Source organism: Piliocolobus tephrosceles, chromosome 11 (assembly GCF_002776525.5).
Source record: "Piliocolobus tephrosceles isolate RC106 chromosome 11, ASM277652v3, whole genome shotgun sequence".
In the NCBI taxonomy this organism is placed as follows: domain Eukaryota; kingdom Metazoa; phylum Chordata; class Mammalia; order Primates; family Cercopithecidae; genus Piliocolobus; species Piliocolobus tephrosceles.
Genome location: NC_045444.1, coordinates 114,187,961 through 114,197,042, shown reverse-complemented (window position 1 = coordinate 114,197,042; position 9,082 = coordinate 114,187,961).

Genomic DNA, 9,082 nt, shown 5'->3' with positions numbered 1-9,082 from the left:
GGCAGAGCTTGCAGTGAGCTGAGATTGCGCCACTGCATTCCAGCCTGGGTGACAGAGCGAGACTCTGTCTCAAAACAACAAAACAAAACAAAACAAAAAGAAGTAAAAATGTCTTCAGATGTTGCTAAGTGTCTCCTGGGGGCAAAATTGCCCCTCATTGAGATCCACTGCTCTACAGAAATATAAGGGAGAATACCCCACATCATAGCACTCCGGAAAAGGATGCCAATTTAGGAATAGCCTTTGAAGGCTGCAAAAGGGCTTTACATGAAGTTCTTCTTTTCTTTTAATTTTTTGGAGACAATTTCTAGGACATACGATTCTTTTTTTCTTCTTTGAGACCAAGTCTCACTCTGTTGCCCAGGCTGTTCAACCTCTGCCTCCCGTATACAAGTCATTCTCACGCCTCAGCCTTCCGCATAGCTGGGACTACAGGCATGAGCCACCACCTAGTTAATTTTTGTATTTTTAGTAGAGACAGGGTTTCACCATGTTAGCCAGGCTGGTCTCAAACTCCTGACCTCAGGTGATCTGCCTGCCTCAGCCTCCCAAAGTGCTGGGATTACAGGCATGAGCCACCATGCCCGGCGGGACATATGATTCTGAAGGGGTTAAGTACCTGGGGTGGTGAAAGAAGGCAAGAGTGAGCCTTGATGAAAGCTGTGGACTTTGGGTGATTATGATGTCTCACTGGAGGTTCACCAGTTGTAACAAATGTACCACCCTGGCATGGGATGTGAGTAGTGAAGGAGGCTGTGTTGGGGAGGACAGGGGGTATAAGGGAACTCTGTACTTCTGGCTCAATTACTATTATTATTATTATTATTTTGAGACAGAGTCTCACTCTGTCACCCAGGCTGGAGTGCAGTGGCTCGATCTTGGCTCACTGTAAGCTCCGTCTGCCGAGTTCAAGCAATTCTCTTGCCTCAGTCTCCCAAGTAGCTGGGACTACAGGTGCCCATTACCACTCCCAGCTAATTTTTGTATTTTTTAGTAGAGACAGGGGTTGACCGGGCTGGTCTGGAACTTCTGACCTCAAGTGATCCGCCTGTCTCAGCCTCCCAAAGTGCTGGGATTACAGGCATGGACCACCGCACCCGGCCCTCAGCTCAATTTTGATGTGAACCAAAAATTGCTCTAAAAAATAAGGTCTTTTAAAAGAGTATACATTATTTACCCTAAGCTAAGGAAACTGGGTCACATAGGGACCATGGCTTTTTAAGGGACATGAAACCTGCTGGTGGCAGAGGTTCTTGGCTACCTCATCCACTACTTCATGTGTATAGGACAAGAGGGAAATATGAGCCAGTGTGGGAAGCTTACTTTGAAATACACTGTGACTATCAACCCAAGACGGATATCTTTCCCATATTTTGACTTGCAAATCAACAGCAAAAGTAAGTCTGAAAACAGGTGAGAAAGTCTTCTGAGATGTTAGCCAAGGGACCTTATGACACGTGAAGCTTTGAGTGTTTGCTTCTCCATGTGGAATCTCACCTTCTCTTGCATTCTGCAGACAGCCCCTGAAAACAGAAAAGGCTTCCTTTAGAGGAGGGGGAAATCAAGGGAAACGTCTTCTCGGGGCCAAGGAATTCTGATGCATGGAATATAGGAGATGGGCTTTCATCAAATGAGACTCATAGATTACACTTGAAAACTGCTAGGTTAAAACAAGACTAAATATTTAAGAAACATGTTGTTTTCATTAGAAGCATAACTTGAGGAAGAAGTAAATGTAAAAATAAGCAATTCTATGACGTCAGAGGTGTTCAATGAGGAAATACACTCAGGGTCTTGTGAAATTCCTCCAGGGAAGCTGGAGGAAACACGAAGTGGCCACCTGCCGCATGTTAGGCCTGGAAGGGGTATTTAAGAGCCTGTGTAGCAAAGAACATCAGACCTCTTCACCCCTGCTCAGTCCTCCCTCCTCACTTCACCTGAGTCTTCTCTACTGACACCATGGGTTGCTGTGGTTGTGGTGGCTGCGGTGGTGGCTGCGGTGGTGGCTGCGGTGGTGGCTGCGGTGGTGGCTGTGGTGGCTGCAGTGGTGGCTGCAGTGGTTGTGGTGGTGGCTACGGTGGTGGCTGCGGCAGCTGCACCACCTGCAGGTGCTACCGGGTGGGCTGCTGCTCCAGCTGCTGCCCCTGCTGCCGCGGCTGCTGTGGGGGCTGCTGCAGCACGCCCGTGATCTGTTGCTGCCGCCGCACCTGCAGCTCATGTGGCTGTGGCTGTGGGAAGGGCTGTTACCAGCAGAAGAGCTGCTGTCAGCAGAAGTGCTGCTGCAAGAAGCAATGCTGCTGCTAGGGGGACCAGCCTGGCTCTGCCTCTAGCCTAAGAAACGCTGAGGCTTTGCTCACAGAATTTGGTGCAACTTTCCTCCACCCTTCCTTTCTGCTTCTGTCCTGCCTCATCTACCTGTATGTATTAGAACTGCTCATGCTGTCCCTTGCAGTCTGAAGTCTCAGGTTGTTTTTCTTCCTTTGTGGTGGTATGACTACTTCAATTTCTTCTCCCTGTATCTTCCAAGACTTAGCATTATGCTATTATGCTATTGTGCTATTATGCTATTATTCTCTGTCGTTTTTGTAATCTTGTCTTCATTTGAAAAAAGATAAAAGATTAGCATATATTATCAACATAAGGGGTGGAAGCGCAGCCACTCATGTCAAAAATCTGTTTGTATTTTGAGCTTAACAAAATAAAATCGTGAAAACTAATATTTTATTCTTTTGAAAAAAATTCTTATGATGGATTTATTGTTGTTTCATATTGTACATTCACTAACTTCTTTCCTGTTTCTGTGACCCTGTTAAAAAAAAAAAAAGGCTACTCTTCCTTAATAAAAATTAACAATCTCTTCATATTCTCAGGTGTCTCTCTGTTCTATAAGATGTGCACCTTGCATTGATGAGGCCAACAAAGCAAAAGACCACGGGTGATATGTAAACATTTGGGATGGGTTTCAGTCAGTGGATGCCAGGTCCCATACTATCCTGTAGCAGATTTTACAATAAAGATAAAAATTGGGGAGTAAATTCCAATCTTTTGTCATCAGTGTCACTGACAGAAATTCCTGTGCTCGTCTACACATCCTCCCATGATGTGGGTCCGTGTTGGGGTCAATGCAGTTTCCCCTTCACCCTCCAAAGGTTCACTGAAAACCAACTCACAAAAAAGGTAAATATGGCCGGGCACGGTGGCTCACGCCTGTAATCTCAGCACTTTGGGAGGCTGAGGTGGGCGGATCACGAAGTCAGAAGATCGAGATCATCCTGGCTAAACATGGTGAAACCCCATCTCTACTAAAAATACAAAAAAAAAAAAAAAATTATCCGGGCATGGTGGCGGGCACCTGTAGTCCCAGCTACTCAGGAGGTTGAGGCAGGAGAATGGCGTGAACCCAGGAGGCAGAGCTTGCAGTGAACGGAGATCACGCCACTGCACTCCAGCCTGGGCGACAGAGCGAGACTCCGTCTCAAAAAAAAAAAAAAGAGTAAATTCATTAGAGAAAAGGCACACACCCAGAACTTTGGGAGGCTGAGGCTGGCGGATCACTTGAGGCCAGGAGTTCAAAACTATCCTGGCCAACAAGATGAAACCCCATCTCTACTAAAAAGACAAAAATTAGCTGGGTGGGTGTGGTGGCACATGTCTGTAATCCCAGCTACTCAGGAGACTGAGGCACAAGAATTGCTTGAACCCGAGAGGTGGAGGTTGCAGTGAGCTGAGATGGCATCACTCCCTAATACACTGTGGCTCCCTCTCCTACTGTTCTCATCCAGCCTCCCTGTAGGTTCTTTCCCAAGTTGGAGCCCCAAGCCTCAGGCTTAGTCCCCTTGTCCATCCTCTTCTCAAGGGAATCCATTGGATGATTAAAAAAATAGGTAAAGGCATAGAAATATATTAATATTTGCACAGAGAGAACCTCACAGTGTGCCCACCTCCCAACAGGGTTCAGAAGCTTATATACTGTGGGAGAAAGAAAGAAAGATCAGACTGTTACTGAGTCTATGTAGAAAAAGGAAGACATAAGAAACTCCATTTTGTTCTGTACTAAGAAAAATTCTTCTGCCTTGAGATGCTGTTAATCTGTAACCCTAGCCCCAACCCTGTGCTCCCAGAAACATGTGCTGTATTGACTCAGGGTTTAATGGATTTAGGGCTGTGCAGGATGTGCTTCAGTAAAAATGTGTTTGTAGGCAGCATGCTTGGTAAAAGTCATCGCTATTCTCCAGTCTCAAATACCCAGGGACACAGTGCACTGCGGAAGGCCTCAGGGACCTCTGCCCAAGAAAGCCTGGGTATCGTCCAAGGTTTCTCCCCACTGAGACAGCCTGAGATATGGCATCGGTGGGAAGGGAAAGACCTGACCATCCCCCAGCCCGACACCCGTAAGGGGTCTGTGCTGAGGAAGGCCTCTTTGCAGTTGAGAGAAGAGAAAGGCATCTGTCTCCTGCTCATTCCTGGGAATGGAATGTCTCGATGTACCACTCGATCGTACATTCTATTTACTGAGATAGGAGAAAACCGCCTTATGGCTGGAGGTGAGACATGCTGGCGGCAATACTGCTCTTTACTGCACTGAGATGTTTGTGTAAAGTCAAACATAAATCTGGCTTACGTGCACATCGAGGCACAGCACCTTTCCTTAAACTTATTTACGACGCAGAGTCCTTGGCTCACATGTTTTCCTGCTGATCCACTCCCCACCATTACCCTGTAGTCCTGCCACATCCTCCTCGCCGAGATGGTAAAGATAGTGATCAATAAATACTGAGGGAACTCAGAGACCAGTGCCGGCATGGGTCCTCTGTATGCTGAGCACCAGTCCCCTGGGCCCACTGTTCTTTCTCTATACTTTGTCTCTGTGTCTTATTTCTTTTCTCAGTCTCTCGTCCCACCTGACGAGAAATACCCACAGGTATGGAAGGGCTGGCCCCCTTCAGTATACCAGCCTGGCTAAACAGGTTATGGGAGGAGGAAGAAGAGGAATTCCGCTGAAGGACAATAAAGAATCAGGAACTGAGATTAATTTGTAAGTAGTTATCTTTGACTGTGAGAGGGTCTATTCAAGTGTGTTTATATTCTTACTCTTACAAGGAGGGAAGAAAAAACAATAGTTCCCCTTGGTGGGTCTAGATCTTAGGCAGGCAAAAGACTTCAACTTCTTTGGAAGAGACCTTGTCGGGGAGATCAGAGAGATCTTTAGGCTTCTGCATTTTGGTATCCCAAGGCACTGTATTTTGCGGTATGGGTTTATGAGCTCCAACATCTGCAACTGAATTCTGCTGGGATGGTCCCAGCATGGCAGGTCATAGCTTCACTCCAACTCTCCACGCGTTTTTTGCTCATTCACTCAGCAAATATGTAACTACTCTATTACACCAGATATCCAGCCGAGATAGAAATCTAAAGATAAGACCAGGTGCAGGGGCTCACACCTATAATCCCAGCACTTTGGGAGGTCGAGCGGGGGCGGATCACCTGAGGTCAGGAGTTCAAGACTAGCCTGACTAACATGGTGAAACCTTGTCTCTACTAAAAACACAAAAATTAGCTGGGCGTAGTGGCAGGTGCCTGTAATCCCAGCTACTCAGGAGGCTGAGGCGGGAGAATCCCTTGAACTCAGGAGGCGGAGGTTGCAATGAGCCAAGATCACTCTATTGCACTCCAGCCTGGGCAACAGAGTGAGACTCCATCTCAAAAAAAAAAAAAAAAAAAAAAATCTAAAAATAAATCTTTACCTTCAAAGAGTTGACATTTAAGAGTGAAACAACTAAATTAGCATACTTACAGTAATCCTAATGTGAGATTTTCTTTGCCTGGCCTCCCTTTCTCTACTCCTATATCAACTATTCAAAAGCTTTTTTTTTTTTTTTGAGACAATGTCTTGCTCTGTCGCCCAGGCTGGAGTGCAGTGGCGCCATCTCGGCTCACTGCAAGCTCCGCCTCCTGGGTTCAAGCTATTCTTCTGCCTCAGCCTCCCAAGTAGCTGGGATTACAGCGGTGCACCGCCACGCCTGGCTAATTTTTGAATTTTTAGTAGAGGTGGGGTTTCACCATGTTGGCCAGGCTGGTCTCGAACTCCTGACCTCGGGTGATCTGCCCACCTCGACCTCTCAACGTGCGGGGATTACAGGTGTGAGTCACCATGCCTTGTATAGATTTTCATGGACATAATTGCAGTCACATTTTTGAGTAATAAGGAAGTATAATAGGGAGGTACACAGTGTTGAGCAACTCCCTAATACACTGTGGCTCCCTCTCCTACTGTTCTCATCCAGCCTCCCTGTAGGTTCTTTCCCAAGTTGGAGCCCCAAGCCTCAGGCTTAGTCCCCTTGTCCATCCTCTTCTCAAGGGAATCCATAGCACTTATCACTTTCTAACACACTATAAAATTCACTAACTCATCATGTTTACTATTTACGTTCCTTCTACATACCCCACTCCAAGCTAAAATGTAAGTTACAAGGCAGAGATTTTTAACTTTGTTCACGAATGCATCCCAAGCACCTAGGACAGTGTCTGGCACATAGCAGTTACTCAATAAATAAATTCTTAATGAACAAATGATTTATTTTCTTTTTTGTGTGTGGGTTTATTTGAGACAGGGTCTGGCTCTGTCACTCAGGCTGGAGTGCAATAGCGTGATCGCAGTTCATCGCAACCTCCACCTGTTTAGGCTCAAGCCAATCTCCCACTTCGGCCTCCCAAGTAACTGGGACTACAGATGCAGGCTACCATGCCTGGGTAATTTTTGTATTTTTGTAGAGACAGAGTCTCACTATGTTGCCCAGGCTGATCTTGAACTCCTGGGCTCAAGCGATCCACCCACCTCGGCTTCCCAAAGTGCTGTATTACAGGCATTAGCCACTGTGCCCAGTCAGAATAAATGATTTTAAAACTATTTTGTATTATGGAAAACAACAAACATATACAAAAGTGGAAAACAGTACAATCCATTTCTAAGAACTACTGCCCAAGTTAACAATAATCAACACATGGCCAATCTTTTGTCATCTATGACCCCATCCACACCCTTCTCCCCACACGATCATATGGGATCAAACTCAAATGTCATGTCACGTAATCTGCAAATGTGTCATTTATGTTTCTATGCATGAATGAATTCAATATCTCTCTCTGACTTAGACTATGGCTATGAGATATTAGAGAATCAGAGTAAACTTCTCAAGATCCAATTTGAACTCATCTTCTTCAAGAGGTGTGGAGAAAATCATGACACCTTCAGCCTTTAAGAAAATTTCACAACATTCTCTGGAAGAACCCAGCAATCTGCAAGGTTGCACAATGAGCAGGGCACTCCTACACCTAAGGTTCAGCTCGGGACTTTCCACAAATCAGGAAGATGAAAATAGGAAACCCAGAGCCACAGGACAGAGAACCAAGACACCTTGGGGTCTTTTAACCCATTTCACTTCTGCTGGTAGCCCTTAGAAGCCATGCAGTGTTCATCTTTAGGGAGGGTTTTTCAGTTCTACCAGGAGATGAACAAAAATAAAATTTGTTTCCATTTTAACCAATAAGAACCTCGTAATGCTTTTTTAAAAAATCTTCTGTTTAATAAGAAATTTCACTTTAATATATAAACTCTTTGTAGGTTGACCGTAGTGGCTCACGCCTGTAATCTCAACACTTTGGGAGGCCAAGGCAGGAGGATCCTTTGAGGCCAGGAGTTCAAGACCAGCCTGGGCAAGATAGTGAGACTCTGTCTCTACAAAAAAAAAAAAAAATTAATGTGATGTGGTGGCACCCATCTGCAAGCCCAGCTACTTGGGAGGCTGAGGCAGGAGGATCACTGAGCCTGGGAGATCGAGCTGGGGTTGCAGTGAGCTGGGGTTGCACCACTGCACTCCAGCCTGGGAGACAAAGTGAGACCCTGTCAAAAAAAGAAATAAAAGAAAAGAAAAGAGGCCAGGTGACCAGGTGCTGTGACTCATGCCTGCAATCCCAGCACTTTGGGAGGCTGAGGCAGGTGGATCACCTGAGGTCAGGAGTTTGAGACCAGCCTGGACAACATGGTGAAAGCCCATCTCTACTAAAAATACAAAAATTAGCCGGGCGTGGTGACAGGCGCCTGTAATCCCAGCTACTCGGGAGGCTGAGGCAGGAGAATTGCTGGAACCTGGGATGTGGAGGTTGCAGTGAGCCGAGATCGTGCCATTGCACTCCAGCCCGGGGCCAACAACAGCGAGGCTCCATCAAAAAAAAACAAAGAAAGAAAGAAAAAAGGCCAGGCGCGGTGGCTCATGCCTGTAATCCCAGCACTTTGAGAAGCCGAGGCAGGCAGATCATGAGGTTAGGAGTTCGAGATGAGCCTGGCCAATATGGTGAAACCCCGTGTCTACTAAAAATACAAAAAATTAACTGGGTGTGGTGTCGCGCACCTGTAGTCCTAGCTACTTTGGAGGCTGAGGCAGCAGAATGGCTTGAACCCGGAAGGCAGAGCTTGCAGAAAGGCGAGATCGCGCCACTGCACTCCAGCCAGCCTGGGCGACAGAGCCAGATTCCGTCTCAAAAAAAAAAAAAAAAAAAAAAGAAAGAAAGAAAAGAAAAGAAAAAATAGTTTGTATCAGAAGATTTTCAAAGTGCCAGAAAACCATCCCACTCCACCTCCTTTAAAAAAAAAAATAATGCAGCGTGATTACAAACACTGGCTCTGGAGCCAGAAGCCCCAACTAAAACCCAGGCTTCTCTATTTACTAGGCCTGCTTTCTTCCTCCTCACTTTCTTCATGTGTAGAGTAGGGGTCACAGCCAGCCAGCCTTCTCTCCAAAGTTTTTGGGGAGAAATAAATGGATTCATAAGAAAGGACATATTTGTAAATAAAGCAAACGATCGACGTCGAATTCAGGCCCTCTAGCTTCATTATGCTAAATGTCAGTGTACTACTTAAGTTGCTCCTTTCAGCGGAGTTCACTGTTTCTGCCCAGAAAACCGGCCCTGGCCCGGGAAAACCTGGGCTTCCACACTGGGATGAAAGGCGTGGACGCGCGGATTCACATGTGCAAAACGTGGGGGCGTGGCCCCGGGCTCCCGGCCAGGCAGGCTCCGCCCCCTT